Here is a 17,081-nt window from a genome sequence, read left to right on the forward strand (position 1 = left end):
TGAAACCAGGTGATCCTGTATCTCAGGTCTCTCTCTGTTTCTTCTCATCTTTCTACTTCCCAAATACCTGCTTTCACCTTCAAAAGATGAACTTACCTTCTAGTCCACAAAGAAAGTTTAAGCTATCAAAAATGACATTTTTTATTTCTTGCCACCTTCCTAAATTTTATATTCATACAGGCTTTGCGCCTTTTTGTTATTAAAGTCCTCATGCACTATGCAGCCCCCAACTACCCTCCTACACACACACACACACACACCATTTAAGCCTGCTCTTCCTTCACTTGGCTCCTATCAGAGCCTACACATGATTAACACTATTTTTTTTTTACGAATACCAAACACATAAACATTTTACAAATTCCATTTCATGCTCGATTTTTTTAAAACTTTAAAATCTATTTTCTACATTTGTGTTTCTACTTCATCCCCTACAGAGTAACTCTAAAGACAGTTTCCCTTTTCTACTACTCCACTGAAGCTACTTTTTTCATGGTAACCAATGACTTCTTTTTTAAGGAAACTTAGTAATACTTCTCTTACATGACTTCCTAGTAGCTTTTGGCACTGCAAATAACCTTTATTTATGAAGCTTTGTCTTTCTTTGTCTTCCGTGGCACTATATTTCTAGTTTCCCTGCTCTCTTTTCTGATAATTCCACAATCATATTTGTTGCCAACATGTCTTTGAGTCACAACCCTAAAGTTACATCATTTCTTCTCATCATCTTATTTCTCTCAGTAGCCTCTTCCTGAGTTACTGTTTAACTTCCTTGGCCTCAATCACTATCTACGTTACCAGATTATTAGAGGAAAAACCATGAGCTATACCTCATTTAATTCTTTAGATTTCAGTCCCAGTCAGGGGCTTATAGATAAAACTCCCATCTCCCTGGGACAGAGCATCTGGTGGAAGGGCAGCTGTGACCTCAGTTTCAGCAGACTTAAACATCCCTGCCTGCCAGCTCTGAAGAGAGCAGCAGATCTCCCAGCACAGTACTCAAGCTCTGCTAAGGGACAGACTACCTCCTCAAGTGGGTCCCTGACCCCCATGCCTCCTGACTGGGAGACAGCTCCCAGTAGTGGTCAACAGACACCTCATACAGGAGAGTTCCAATTCCAAAGACTGTTAGTTACCAGTTTCTTCAGAGAAAGTAGTTAGAAAGCTATGTCAGCAATCTGGACATAAAATGATGAAGACCTGTGTTAGAATGATGGCAGTGAAAAGGGTGAACTGTAATAGGATAAAGTTAAAAGTTTTAAGTTATGGACTATAAGCAATAAAGGAGGAGAATGAGTTGTTAAAATAACTTAAAGCTATAATGCAGAAAGTAAAATTATCATTAATAACATTATAAATGATCACTTAATTCAAAACTGCTGAACATCCAATACATAATTCTATTAATGAATTATAAATACATAGTAAAACACTAAAAGTCTTAATGAATGTTCTACGTAAAATCTATCTCCTTTCTTAATACAATAGCTATATTTTCTAATAAAATGGTGCAGAATATTTTCATCTGCCATCAATTCAATATTTTGTTTATGTTATTGGCCTAATTCAACTCTCTCATTCTGTCTTTTCTAATATTTGTTGTGAAGAAATGCATTACCAAGGTGAATGCTTTGGAATAGAAGCTCCAGAGCAGAAAATACATCCCTAAAATTTATGCCTAGAAAGGCAGAGAGGCAGTATATTTCAATGACTTTTAACTCCATAAATGAAACTTGTCCAACCAATGGCCCACAGGCTGCATGCGACTCAGGACAGCTCATGTGGCCCAATACAAATTCATAAACTTTCTTAAAACATTAGGAGATATTTTTGCGATTATTTTTTTAGCTCATCAGCTATCATTAGTGCTAGTGTATTTTATATGTGGCTCAAGACAATTCCTCTTCCAATGTGACCCAGGAGAGCCAAAAGAATGAGCACCTGTGCCCTAAACCTATAAAGTAATAAAAATCAATATAAGAATTTTCCTAACTTTTTTTTTCTCTAGTATTTCCCAAGGAGTATCTTTTATAAAACAGAGTGCTTTTTCATTAGCTTCAGAAAAATTAGAGGAGTGTTGCCTATAGCATTAATTCTGGTCCTCCAAGAAGGAGTTGTCAAGATAAAATTAGGTGTGCAAGAGATTTTTAGTGGAAATATCCATGACGGAAAAGAAAGGATAAGAAAGAGAAAGCGAGAACTGTCAAATCAGGATGTAGGTCTGATGCCTGTGAGGTAGTGGGAAAAAAAGTGATGGTGGATAGAGATGGCGTAGAAAGAGTCTTAAACTATATCGTAGTTCTAAGAAATTTTGACAAGGTCAATGAGGAGTCCTGGAGCTGAAGTCACTAGTCAGAGAAAGCTCACATTTCACAGAAATACGCCTGCCTTGGAATTCATCCTGCACACAGTCATTAGCTGGAAGCATGTCATGGGCAATGTGGCCCCTGAACAGCTATAAATTAAGAATACAGTACAGTTTTTATTTTGGTCGCTCCCTTAAAGATATTCTTCTATTGCCTTTGGGCCATCACGGTCTCAGATAAAAAGCTTACATTATTTAATGTTTTTACTTTTTTCCTCAGCTTTATTGAGGTATAATACATTCAAGGTATACAACTTGATGTATTGATATACACTGTAAAATAATTGCCGTAATTGAGCTAAATAAACTGTCCATCACTTCACGTAGTTATTATGTTCTTTTTCCATGTTTGTGGTGGGGAGTGAGAACACTTCATCTACTATCTTAGCAAATTTCAGATCTACAGTATAGTATTGTTAACTGTATTCACATTGTTGTACATAGATCTTCAGAATGTATTCATCCTGCATAATTAGAACTGTGTACCATCTGACCAACATCTCCCCGTTTTCTAGTCCCAGGTAACTGCTATTAAATACTCTATTTTTATGTTTGACTGCTTCAGTTTCCACTTTAAATAAGTAAGATCATGTAGTATTTTTCTAAATTTAGCTTGTTTCACTTGTCCTCTAGTTTCATCCGTGTTGTCAAAAATTACAGGATTTCCCTCTTTTTCATGTGGAATAATATTTTCTTTCCTATATTATCTTTATCCATTCATCCATCAAAGGACGTTTTAGTTGTTTTTGTAACTTGGCTCTTGTGAATAACAGTGCAATGAACATGAGAGTGAAAATATTTCTTAATAAAATTTAAATAAACCTTATATAGTTTCTCCACTAGAATTTTAGTTTCCTCACATTTCTGGACCTGTTCTTTCTCTCTCTCTCTCTCTCTCTCTCTCTTTTCTTTCTTTTGCCATTACTTTGCTCTCTTTTCTCCCTTCTCCAGGAACAACAACCAGAGCCAAAAATCTACACAAATGTTTGCATATTATTAAGAAAAACAACATAGATCTCTTCAGTCTTTACCTCTAAGCTCAAATCTCTCTTTAAATATCCAAAAACTTACTTTGAGCAGTATAAATAAGAGCTAATATTTAGCTCTTACTGTTTTCTAGATTCCATTCTAAATTCTCTTACATTAATTATGTAATTTCATTCTCACCACCCATCTATGATGACAGAACTGTTACTATACTCCATTTTGTAACTGAAGAAACTATGGAACATGGAGATTGAGGAACCTGTCTAAATAATACAACAAGAAAATAGTAGAATTGGCCGTGCGCGGTGGCTCAAGCCTGTAATCCCAGCACTTTGGGAGGCCCAGACGGGCGGATCACGAGGTCAGGAGATAGAGACCATCCTGGCTAACACGGTGAAAGCCCGTCTCTACTAAAAAATACAAAAAACTAGCCGGACGAGGTGGCGGGTGCCTGTAGTCCCAGCTACTCAGGAGGCTGAGGCAGGAGAATGGCGTAAACCCGGGAGGCGGAGCTTGCAGTGAGCTGAGATCCGGCCACCGCACTCCAGCCGGGGCGACAGAGCAAGACTCTGTCTCAAAAAAAAAAAAAGAAAATAGTAGAACTAGGATTTGAACCCCGGAAGAATGATGTTAGTTAACTATCATGCAACACTATTACTGTCATTGAAATGCTTTCTAAATACTTTCTAGATGGGCAATTAATTTCAAGAGAAAGGGCATTCTCCTCCTGTAAGGGGACTGGCGTGAAGATAGGAATGCTTCGGTCTTGGTTTCCTAGCTACTATTTTACTCCATTGATAGACACATGACCTAGGAACATCTACCCACATCACTGTTTTCTTAATAGCCTATATTTTATTTTTAAAACATCCTTTCTACATTTTAATCTCATGTACTTTAAAGTACTCAAGTTTACAGTGTATCATGTTTTTACTTTATAAATTATATTAAGAATTTCATGAGTGAGAAGGACTATTTACCAGAACAGACAAGCTTTCAACCTCCATTACCATCAGAACAACTGAAGTCAAGCCCCTTAGGTTATACTATTACATTGCGATGCTAATTAGTTTGTAATAACGGTAATAAACTCTCACAAATGTGAAGTGCATGGAGTCATGTTTCATTGAATCAGTTATGCTTTCTGAGCATTGATAACTCAATTCATAATTACATACTTCAGCTTTTATTTTGTCTATTTTGAAAATGCTTACATGTGTTTGTAGTTTTAATAAGGAATTACAATTGATTTTTGGTGTTTTATGTTGTATCCGTCATCTACAGCCACCATAGAAATTATGTATGTTCATGGATGTAAAATACACAACTTAGGACAGAATCATATAGGTAAGAAAGTGATTTATATATGTTTTCCCTTTAGAATTTCTGTTAGCAAGGTCTCTAAGAGAAATGAAGTTGAAGACAGACGATTAGTTGACATTTTCAGGAAATGTATTTTTGTGATAAAAAGTTTGTAAGTGCCTTTTGCAAAGTTATTTTTTTCATATTTCTTAGTAAAACTATTCAAAATTTGTGCAATGATTTCTGCTTCCATTCCTCCTGTTTATTTTATCATTAAGTCTGATATTCTGATTTAAATTATAGGTAAGTCATTGACATTTCTTTAAAGTGACGAGTGATTCCATGTAAGCTAGTCCACTAGTCTATTACTGATTTTTGCTCTCTGTATTTTTTCCTGTTATGACTGAACAATTGGCTGTATTCTTAAAACAAATTATTGTTTATTCAACTTCCATGAGAATAGTTTTCTCCGATTTTCCCTCTACCATTTTTTTCTGAGTCTTTTGTTAACCATTTTCTCTTCCTAATATGGAAACTCTGTGTGTCTTAAAGTTGATGATTTGACTTCCAGCTTCTAACTATACACATATCCATCTGAAACGACAGTTCTTCTATTGGAATGGTTTTAGTGGTCATCTCTTTTCTTTATTCTAGCATCTAAATTCTCATTTCTTTCTCATTTCTTAGTTCTTTATTATCATCCACATACAGCTCATCCTTTCTTATATATCATAATAAGAAACTCAATGTAGAACTATTTTTCAAGTAAACATTTTACTAAACATACATACCAAAAATTACAAAAATCATAATTGTATAATTTAAGGAATTTTCATAAGCTGAGCATGAAGGTCTGTGGAGCACATAGATCTATCTATCTATCTATCTATCTAATCTATCTATATCTATCTATGTATCTATATAATTAGCACTCTAGAAGTCCCTGTTTCACTCACTGTTAGTACATTTTCACAGTAATCATTATCCTGATTTCTAACATGATACACTTTTGCCTCCATTTGTATTTGATCTAACTGAAATCATAAAGTATACTCCTACGTAACTATCTCCTTTCACTCACCATTATGTTTATGTCCATTACATTGTTGAATATAGTTGAAATGTGTTCATACTTCTTGCTAATATTCCATTGTATGACTATAACAACTTTTTAAGTCTATTTTATGGTGGGTGGATATTTGGGTAGTTTCCAGTGTGGGATGACTATGAAGAGTGCTGGCATAAACATGTTTGTTGGGTGTACAAAATTTTTGTCAATAACAATCAATAACACTAAGAGTTGGTCTTTTGAAAAGATAAACAAAATCAACAAATGCTTAGCTAGACTGAAAAAAAAAAGAGAGAAGATCCAAATAAAACAAGAAATTAAAGAGACATTACAAACACTACAGAAATAAAAAGAAACAAAAGGGACTATGATGAACAATAGTATGCCAACAAATTTGATAACCTAGAATAAATGGATAAATTTCTAGAAATACACACTCTACCCAGACTGAACCAAGAATAAAATAGAAAACCTGAACAGATCAATAACTACCCAGATAGTTGGTGTGATTACTACAAACTTTATATGGGTCTTATGAACAAAGACAAAATACTGGATAGATAACAAGCTATTAATAGTCTGACAGTACAGAAAATATGATTAACTGTTTAGATACTTTTGTAGAAATTTGACATTACTACAACTTCCTAGCCAGTGAGAATTATTCTGACAAAGAATGTTTATTGGATTTATAAAAAGTATTGCTCACAATGGATTAAAATAATTCAAAGGATCTTCTCTCCAGAGAAGAAGCACTATCCTAAAGAGTAGTGTGAAAACCATATTGTAAAAAGGATTGCATGGCATGCTAAATTGTTTTAATTTTAGTTTATTACAACTTTTTTAAAATTAAAATAGACACATTTCCGTGTGATAGAGATGATTGTGGCAACAATGTGATACCAAAGGAACGAGACAGTGGTGGCAGAAACATTTGATATAAACTAATAATGAGGCCGGGCGCGGTGGCTCAAGCCTGTAATCCCAGCACTTTGGGAGGCCGAGACGGGCGGATCACGAGGTCAGGAGATCGAGACCATCCTGGCTAACACGGTGAAACCCCGTCTCTACTAAAAAAATACAAAAAAATTAGCCGGGCGAGGTGGCGGGCGCCTGTAGTCCCAGCTGCTCGGGAGGCTGAGACAGGAGAATGGCGTAAACCCGGGAGGCGGAGCTTGCAGTGAGCTGAGATCTGGCCACAGCACTCCAGCCTGGGCGGCAGAGCGAGACTCCGTCTCAAAAAAAAAAAAAAAAAAAAAAAAAAACTAATAATGAAATCTTGGGGAAGTGCAGATAGAAAGAAAAGGGTAAATTTGGGAAACCATTTTAGAGGCAGAAGTTAATGAACTTGATAAATGGCATGGGTTGGGAAGGATGACTTGTCAGGAAGAAGAGCTAAATACATTATAATTTCAATATTTAGTTATTAGAGGTAGTGAGTGGGCAGCTTATAGTGAATACAAATATTTGGTTATAAACATTTTGAGTTTTATTGACTGTGGAAATTGAAATAAAAATAAAAATACATCTCTAGATTTGAGAAGTGTCATCTGGGGTAGAGCATGTGAGGTAGAAGAGCTTAATGTGTATCCAACAATAAAAATTCAAGGTGCTAATGAGGTTGCTGACAGAGAAAGTAGATATGGTGCAGGAAAGAAGGCTGAGTTCAAAGCTCTTTTTCCCCTGAAATGGTAGACACCACTCTAGGGAATCTCAACACTAACAAATGAGCTTAGGAACACTAACCAGCAAAAACAGCTGAGAATGAAAGAAAATCCAAAATAGGAAGAGAATTAAGGAAATAAATGATTATGCTAGGAAGAGAATGGTCTATGCAAATGTGAATATAATGAGTACCATTACTCCTTTAATAAGTATGTGTAGTAACATAACGGCATTAAGAAAGAATAGGTAAGTAAAAAAATGGTAAGGAAACATAGGCAGTGTCTTGTTTACAAATGAAGATAACTGAAGGAAATCTGTAGCTTAGCATAGGAAGCCAGTGGAGATGGACAGAAGGAAAGTATGCATCTAATCACCATGTTTAAAACACTTTTCCAGAGGAGACCTCTCCATAGAGATTGGTTCTCGTTCCTATGTATTGGTATGCTCTGGTCCAAGGCCTCTCAAGTAGCCTGCTTATCATCTTAAGTTATGAAATTTCTGCATATTTAGAAAGTCTTAGGGATTTCCTAAGTCTGTTCTAAAATGCATGTTTCTGACATTTAGCTGCAACCTTTCTCTTGTCTGTTTAAAGATGTTTGTGCCTCTGATTAGGGCTGCTCAGTCTATCTCTTCTCTGAAAACTCACCTTTTACTTGATTCCAATGCTGTGGAGTATTTCACCTAGAGCAGTCACCTGCGTGTACCCTGCATATAAACATCCATACTGTTTTACTTTCTCAACATGCTCCTGCTATTTTTTCTATCAATACATATATTTTAAATAGAATACATTTTTTGAGCAGTTTTAGGATTATAAAAACTTTGTTCCCCTATTATTAACATCTTACATTAGTGTGGTAAATTAGTCACAATTGGTGAGCCAATTCATTGTTATAGCAAAAGTCCATAGTTTTACATTAAATTTCACTCTTTGCATTGTACATTCTATGGGTTTTAATAATTGTATAATTACATATTTGCACAACTAAAATTTTGTACCAAGTAATTTCACTGTCATAAATAACCTCTTGCTCCACCTATGCATCCCTCCCTATCTCCACCCAACCTCCTGGTAATCAGATTTTTTATACTGTCTCTATAGCGTTGTCTTTTTGAGGATGTCAAACCGTTGGAATCATACAGTATGTACACTTTTAAGATTGGCTTCATTCACATATTAATATGTGTTTAAGGCTCCCCTATATGTCTCCATGGTGAAGGTTTCTTTTGTCATGGCTTGATAGCTCATTTCTTTTTATTGCTGAATAATTTCCATTGTATGAATATAACATGGCTTGTTTATTCACCTATTGAAGGTCATCTTGGTTGCTTTCAAGTTTTTGAAATTATAAATAGAGCTACTATAAACACTTATATGAAAGTGTTTGCATGAACATAAATTTTCAACTCACTTTGGTAGATATCAGAGTGGGGTTGCTGGACAGTATCTTAAGAGGATGTTTAGCTTGGTAAAAAACTGCCAAAATATCTTCCAAAGTGGCTGCACCATTTTGCTGCCCCACCAGCAATGAACGAGAGTTCCTGCTGCTCCATACCCTTGCCAGCATTTGGTATTGTCAGTGTTTGGGAGTTTCACCATTCTAACAGATGTTTAGTGATATCTCATTGTTTCAATTTGAAATTGCCTTATGACATATCATGTTGACCATCTTTTCACATGCTTACTTGCTAAATGTGTATCATCAAATGAAGTGCCTGTTCAGATCCTTTACTCAGTTTTTAATTGGGTTGTTTGTTTTCTTTTTATAGAGTTTTAAGAGTTTTGTGTTTATTTTCAACACCAGTGCCTTGGCAGACATGTGTTTTGCAAAAATTTTCTACTATTCAGTGATCTTTTCATTCCCTTAAAAGCAACTGTCTCAGAGTAGCTTTTTAATTTTGATGAAGTCCAACTTATTTTTTTTTCTGGATATTGCTTTTGATGTCATATCTAGAAAGTCTTCACTTTATCTAAGACCACCTAGATTTTCTCCTACATCAAAGTCTTAGAATTTTATAGCTTTGTATTTTATACTCAGGCTTATAATCCGTTTTAAGTTAATTTTTGTGAAAGGTCTTTGTCTAGATTCTTTTTTTCTTTTTTCTTTTTTTTTTTTAAGTTTTTTTGCGTGTGAATGTCTAATTGTTTCAGCATCATTTGTTGAAAACATGATTTTTTCTCCATTGTATTGCCTTTGCTCCTTTATCAAAAATCCACTGACTGTATTTGTATGGGTCTATTTACATGCCCTTTATTCCGCTCTATTGACCTATTTGTCTATTCTTATACCAATCACACTGTCTTGATTACTGTAGCTTTATAGTAAGCCTTGAAATCAGGTAGTATCAGGCCTCCAATTTCGTTCTTCTCCTTCAATATTGTGTTCACTATTTTGGGTCTTATGCATTTCCATAAACTTTAGAATCAGTTTATCAACATACACAAAACAATTTGCTAAAATTTTGATGACGATTGTATTTATTGTATAGATCAAGTGGGGAGAAACTGGCATCTTGACAATATTAATATATGTTTTATTGTTGCATCACTTTAAGTGTCAACCTGAAATTTACTCACTTTGCCAAACACTGAGCATGGTATACTAAAAGAATTCTAAATTATAATCCCCCCAAAAAATGGATTCATGTTCCAGATTCATCATTTACTTTAACAAGTATGACTGAGCACATCACTTATCCTCCTTGCACCTCTGTTACTTTATCTGTAAAATATCTGTGATAGGTAATCATCAATGCTATCATTTTCCACTTCTTTTCATACTCTTTCATCCTCCAGTACATTTAACTATTTTATTGGTTTCTTTTTCTATTGTCTAAAAGAAAGAATATAGCAGAAAGAAAAAAAATAAAAAACAATAACAACCAAAAAAAAAAAATCTGTCCATCTTTGGTTTATATTTTTCACATTATAAGCCACTACAGGAATCAAGAAAGGAGAATTTGGGGTGGACCACACTGCTGAACCAACAACATTAAGAAGAAATCAATTTCCTCAGTTGAGAGAGTGCACTGCACTCAGTGATGCAGGTGAAGTGAAAAGTGGGAACAAACAGAGAGAAAGCGCAGTGGCGAGGAGGAAACAGAGAGATTTAAGATGGCCAAAAAGCACAGGCAGGTATTCTCCTCTCCCTACCTTCTCCCGAGCAGCTAAAACATGGCATGAAAGTCAGACCCATCTAGTTAGACTTCTGTTTAGGACACTTGAATCTTAAGGACGTGACACAAGTTGCTAGACAGTGTGAATATATTTATGGCACAATTAATAGCTTCAAAGATTCAGTGGCAGAGGCAACTGAAGCAGCACCTTAAATGGATGCTTCTCTTGTGTAACCACTTCTGGAATCTTAATGATTTTTTGCTTACTGTAATTAAGCATTGCGATCTAGCCATCCCATATATTTTGCGGACATATAGGTATTTCACAATAAATCCATTTTTTCTTTAAAAAGCCTAAATTGACTCCAGTTGTTTGTAACAAATAAATCTTACTGTCTCAAAAACCAATGCCAAGAAAGGGACTCAGGACCCAGACTCTTATAGAAATGGAAAAAATATAGCATGTAGTATCTGTTATATGAAACTAAAGTCAGTGAAGATTTCAGTATTCCGTAACAAAAATAACTTGCATGTGAAGGAAAAACCATTAACTAAATTATTCACTGAGGTTTACTTGAAGACAAGACTGTGGGACTGTAGTTACACCTGTAGAGAAGAATATGCAATGGTTTGAGTTGTATACTCCAAGAAAAGTATGTTGAAATCTTTACGCACAGTACCTCAGAATGTGAACTTTCTTAGAAACAGGGTTATTGGATATGGAATTAGTTAAGTCAAGATGATGTCATACTGGAATAGGGTGGACCACTAGTCCAATATGACTAGTATCTTCATAAGAAAATAGCCATGTGAAGACAGAGACACATTGAAGGAGAATGCCACATGACAATAAAGGCAGACATGACATTTTTTCCAACTGATAAGTCAAAAAACACTGAAGATTGCCCCTAAACAACCACAATCTATTAAGAAGCAAAGAAAGAGTCCCCTGCACGTTTCAGCAGGAGCATCCCTTGCCAAAGCTGATTTTGGACTTCCGGCCTCCAGATCGGTGATACGATAAATGTTGTTTTACATCATTTTGGCTTTGTGATACTTTGTTATAGCAGCCCTAGGAAGCTAACACAGAACTTTAAAGAAAAAAGTAGAGACTCAAGAACTGTGGAGCATTGTGATTGCTCTTGATAACCCTTTGACAGATTAAGAATAGTACAAAATCAAGTTTTTATTTCAAGTAATGTACTTAAAATCTAGAAACTTTCTATGATGTGTTAAAATATCTATTATCAGCTACAGACACAGACAGGTAGTCAAAAACTAAATGCAATGATTAATCCTGTAGGTTGCTAATTTATAATGGTGTTTGAATTTGCTGCTATACTCTGTCATTTGGTACAAGATATGGCATTGCTCTGAAAATAAGAACTGGGATTCTAAGAACCGGAAAGTATATGCTTGCACATCTGAATGATATGAGATACTTTTTAATATTTCCCCAGCAGTCAAAGCAGCCCCTTCTATAAAAAGCTATTCTTCCCTTGTTTTAAAATTGCATCAGAAAAAAACTCTTTAGTCTTGTCCCCTGCCCTTGTCTTTGTTGATTTCAGAACTATAACTAGAATTTGATTCCAGCATAACTGGAATGGGATTGAGTTCAACAGCAAGACCACACCAAGGTTAACTGACTTATGCACTAAATTAATCTAAGAACTTGATAATATGTTCAAGGAATGTATAATATGGGAAATAAATTAAAAGGAATCTCCGACAACATTTGAAAAGCATTTGGTGCTCATTCTCAGTAGCCCTTATGTTGGCATCAAGAGATTCTGAGCTCGTGTTTTTTATATTTCCAATTCTTGAAGAAGGTGCTTACCAACTGAAAGAAAAACCCTAGTTGTCTTCTTGCCCTTTAAAAAATACTTATGGTGAAAATAGCAAAGATAATATTCCTAGAACTCCCTCTTTCTGCCAAAATAATAAATCAGATTGCATGTCCACATCACTAGGGAAATGAAAGAGATGAGTAGCACCATAGAGACTTGAAAGATGAATTTGTCTTAACCATTTTACACAATTAGCTCAATGAGTATTTGGAGAGTAAATTTTTATAAGCTTAATCAGGACATGACTCCAAATTATAATTACTCTTCCAGATATAGTCTCATTACTAGAGCAATTTAATTCAGCTCAGGAATTCTTTATATTCCTTAGGAAGACATATGAATGAGAAGGAGTTAAAATCAAATCTTACCAAAAAAATGTGACTCATGATGTGTACATTAGGACATCTACTCTAAAGTGAAGGGTAAGTTACTGCACCCTCACCTTGTACAATTGAGAAAGAGAAAATATTTGGTGAGCGATTTCACATCTTTGCATTTTCCAACAGCATAAGCTACATTGGGTAACCCATTAAGATCTGTTTACAGATGTCCTAAAAACCCGTCACCTTTGGATTAAATACTTCCCCCTCCCCAAAGAAAAGACTGTTCTCTGGTTAATACAGATTAACACGCAAACAGCTTTGCCTCTAGACACAAGATTTAACAGAAGTCAGTGGTTGTCAAAGACTTTTGGTATACCAGAAAGTTGCATGGGGCCTGTAATGAGGCAATCAAGATCTCCTAAGATTTTGAAACCAGGTTATATCCTCTTTAACAAGCTATCTTTGGCAAAACGGTGTTTGGTTTGATGAGGAACCCTAGTAAAGCCTGAGCAACTCGCCCAGACCAAGAGATGACCATTACACTCAAGCCTGTAATCAAGAATTAGACATCGCCATATCCATGAAGACATACATTTTAGTTGTGCAAAATATTACTTCATTACAAAGCAGAAATAGTACATATGGAACAAGTTGCAGTCTGGCTCACAAACTACACATGGGTTGCATTAGATACCAAAGTACGTATCCCAGCCGTAATTCAAGTTTCCATAAACACAAGCAAGTGGGCTTATAAAGATTCTCTGTGATTATTTGCCCAAAGAAGAAATAAATCAAACCTGATTTTCACATGAGTGCATGAAATTCTGGCATCACCCATTCAGATGTGGACTGCTGAGACATTACAGCCTCACTAATGATAAAGAAGATAATTATCGCATTAGGAAGAACTACAAGCTAGATATCTGATTATCCACTTTCCTTATACAAAGAAATGGCCTGTGGTTATGCTCTACAGTGGCCCGCAAGTAATGATTCATAGTTTGGCTAAATCTTTAGGCATTTTTAAAAAAAATGTTAAAAGATTGTTGACATGGTGGTTGGAAAAAAGGGATTCTTTGTAGATTTCTCACAACAGGTTGGTCCATTTTAAAAATACATATTTAGATCGTATGTGTATGTTCACCAATAAGTTGCATTTTGTCTGAGGATTGTAATGATAAAATGTAAAGAAAAACCACTCTGTGCATGTTCATCCCCATACATCCTTAGTCACAATAGTGCATTCTCGGGGAGCTCATGGAAGAAAGTATCCCTAGTAATAGGAACAGAACCTATGCATGGGCCCATACAATAGACATGCTCTTATGAATCCAACCAGTTGCTAACACTGAGTGTCGAGTTTTTTCTTGGCAGTTATCAATAATGTAACCCCTGTAGGCCTTCTCAAAATTGTAGTGTTGGAAAAGCTGCATAGTAACTGGATGGCAGATTGATTACGTTAGAACTCCATCCACGAAGCTTACATGAACACTTTTAATTGCTGGAGTAGACTTATTCTATTGACAATGAATAATTAATAGTTATAAAAGAGGGGTTACATTCTTCTTTTGTAACTATTAACCCTAGACCAAGGGTTACTACAAGGGTTACTTGGTCTACTGTCTTTATAAAAGAAGAATGACAGGTAAAAAATAAAATTCTACAATTTATTCAAATTGTACAGTGTTACAATTTATTCTAATTACACAATTGCATTATTTGCCTCTCATTCTTCTTTTATAACTATTTACCCTAGATCAAGTAAATGCTTTATAAACAATTATAGTATAACATACATTGATTCTAAGCAAGCAATTCTCTATTGCAAGAAGTTAGGCAATGCCTTTATGTTCAAAGTCTCACCCTGTCCTACATCACACAAAGTGGCTGACCTTAGAAAAAGGTGCAGTTCACCAACATGGCACAAGTATACGTATGTAACAAACCTGCACGTTATGCACATGTACCCTAGAACTTAAAGTATAATAATAATAAAAAATAATAAAAATTTAAAAAATAAACTATTGAGTGTGCATGGATATGCTCATGTGAATCAAAGGATGAAATAAAAAGCAAACCATGAATTAGAAAAATAAATATCAACAATGTGACTGAAAAAAAAAAAAAAACAGGAAAAGGTGCAGTTATAGTATCAACATCAACCATTATAGTGCTATGGTACAGAATACTGTGAGCTCTAAGCCAGTAGCTAATATGTGGAACTCTTCATCTCAAAATTGTGATAGAACTAATTGGCACGGTGGGAATGACATTGTATATAATAAATCTAAATACATACTCACATTACTTTTTTCCAGTTTAACTTTTCTGAAACCTGCTGCTTAAGAAGTTTGAAGCTCAGGGAGGGTATCCTTCCATCAAGAGAGATATCAGTGGTTCCCATGAATTGAAAGCAGACACTTATTTTACCTTTTAGGACTCTTCTTTCCATTGAGTGTATTGGGGTGAAAAACTTAGGTTATTGTATTTGGTCTGATAATTCACTTTGACTATAAAGAGAAAAATCTCTGTTTTAATACAGTGGGGACACAGAGGAGTATAGATGGAACCCAAGTGATCCATAAGACTTTTTCATGTACTAACATGTGCAGTGTTACAATTTAATGGAACACTATGCTGACCCTATGCATACAGAACTACAAAGGGTCAGATCCCTCATGAATATGGATAAAGAATCCTACCAGCTGCGATGCTGACTGACGAAAAAAGAAGTATAACGTGTGTAGAGGAGGAGAAAAATTATAAATATTAGCAGAGTCCAGGGAAGAAATATTCGTGCGTGCACTATGTAAGCTTTCAGCACTGTGAACAGCTTCTGGTGTCTCCTAGGCCCCTACTCTTTATTCTCTTACGATACTTACTTTAGCCTGAACTGTTCAAAGAATTCCTTGTCTTCTTGTCTCTGGGCTTCTCCTATCAGTAAATAACCAAATTTTGGATATTCAAATTTTTATTTTTTATTGATTTACATTACCATGTAGTGATCATTTTATACGACACATTTATTTAAATATTTTGCAGACTTCTCTATATAATGCATTCTTTCTCATACTATCTGTTCCTTCAGAGACAATAACATGTCAATACTAATTTTATGTCTCCCATTGTTATACACAAAATGGATGCCTAATAAATGCTAGTTAAAATTTAATAAATCAATAAAAAACTACTTCATAGATTCAGAGAGTAAAGTTAAAGTCCATGAAAGAGATAAGATCAGTAATAGAAAATGTCCAGTAATACACATCTAAGGTGCTTTAAAAAATAGTGCTTTGCTCATGTATACGCATGTAACAAACCTGCAGGTTGTGCACATGTACTCTTATTATACTTAAAGTGTATGGTACTTAAAGTATAATAATAAAAAAGTAGTGCTTTGTTGATGCAGTTACAGAGTACTCACTGTTTTTTTCAAGTGACCAAGTGTATTTTAAAACTATATTCTAATTATCTTTTTTACAAAAAACTGAACTCATTCTTCCCTTACTACAATAAGTGTTTTGTACAAATGAACTATATTCAAGCCGAAGATTTCATTCTGATAACAGTCTTCCCACAAATCATTTGCAAAGAATTTGCACTTATACCTCTCAAGGAATCCCTGATCTACTGGTGAGAAGCAAATAATTTAACTTTCCTGAAATTGTAAGGCTTTCAGCATCTATTTTCTGTATTTATTTTTGTTTATTTTGTTTTAGTGTAAAGTGACATGGATACACGTAGTCAAACCTAAAAGAATGTCTTATCGGTGATTATTAAGTTTCTAACATAACTTCTTTCTTTTTCAATTCCAAAGACAAGTAGAGCTGTTAAATGACAACATATTTTGACTGATTCATCCACTGAAGAAAGATTGAGTATCTTCTCTGAGTCTAGAATTGTGTTAATACACTATATTAGTCTGTTCTCACACTGCTATAAAGAACTACCTGAGACTGGTAATTTATGAAGAAAAGAGATTTAATTGGCTAACAGTTTCATAGGCTGTGCAGGAAGCATAGCTAGGAGACCCCAGAAAACTTATAATTATGGTGGAACATGAAAGGGAAGCAGGCACATCTTACAAAGGCAAAGCAGGAGAGAGAGAGAGAAGGGAAAAAAAGTTCCACACACTTTTAAACCATCAGATCTTGTGAGAACTCACTATTATGAGAACCGTGATCCACCTCCATAATACAGTCACCTCCCACCAGGCTCCTCCTCCAGTTCACCATGATTTTTGGGCAGGGACACAAATCCAAACCATATCATTCTGCCCCTGGCCCCTCCCAAATCTCATGTCCTTCTCACATTGCAAAATACAATTATCCCTTCTCATTAGTACCCCTGTCTTAACCGATTTCAGCATAAATGCAAAAGTCCACAGCTCAAGTCTCATCTGAGAC

This window comes from Trachypithecus francoisi, unplaced genomic scaffold (assembly GCF_009764315.1).
Source record: "Trachypithecus francoisi isolate TF-2019V2 unplaced genomic scaffold, Tfra_2.0 Lachesis_group0, whole genome shotgun sequence".
NCBI lineage: Eukaryota > Metazoa > Chordata > Mammalia > Primates > Cercopithecidae > Trachypithecus > Trachypithecus francoisi.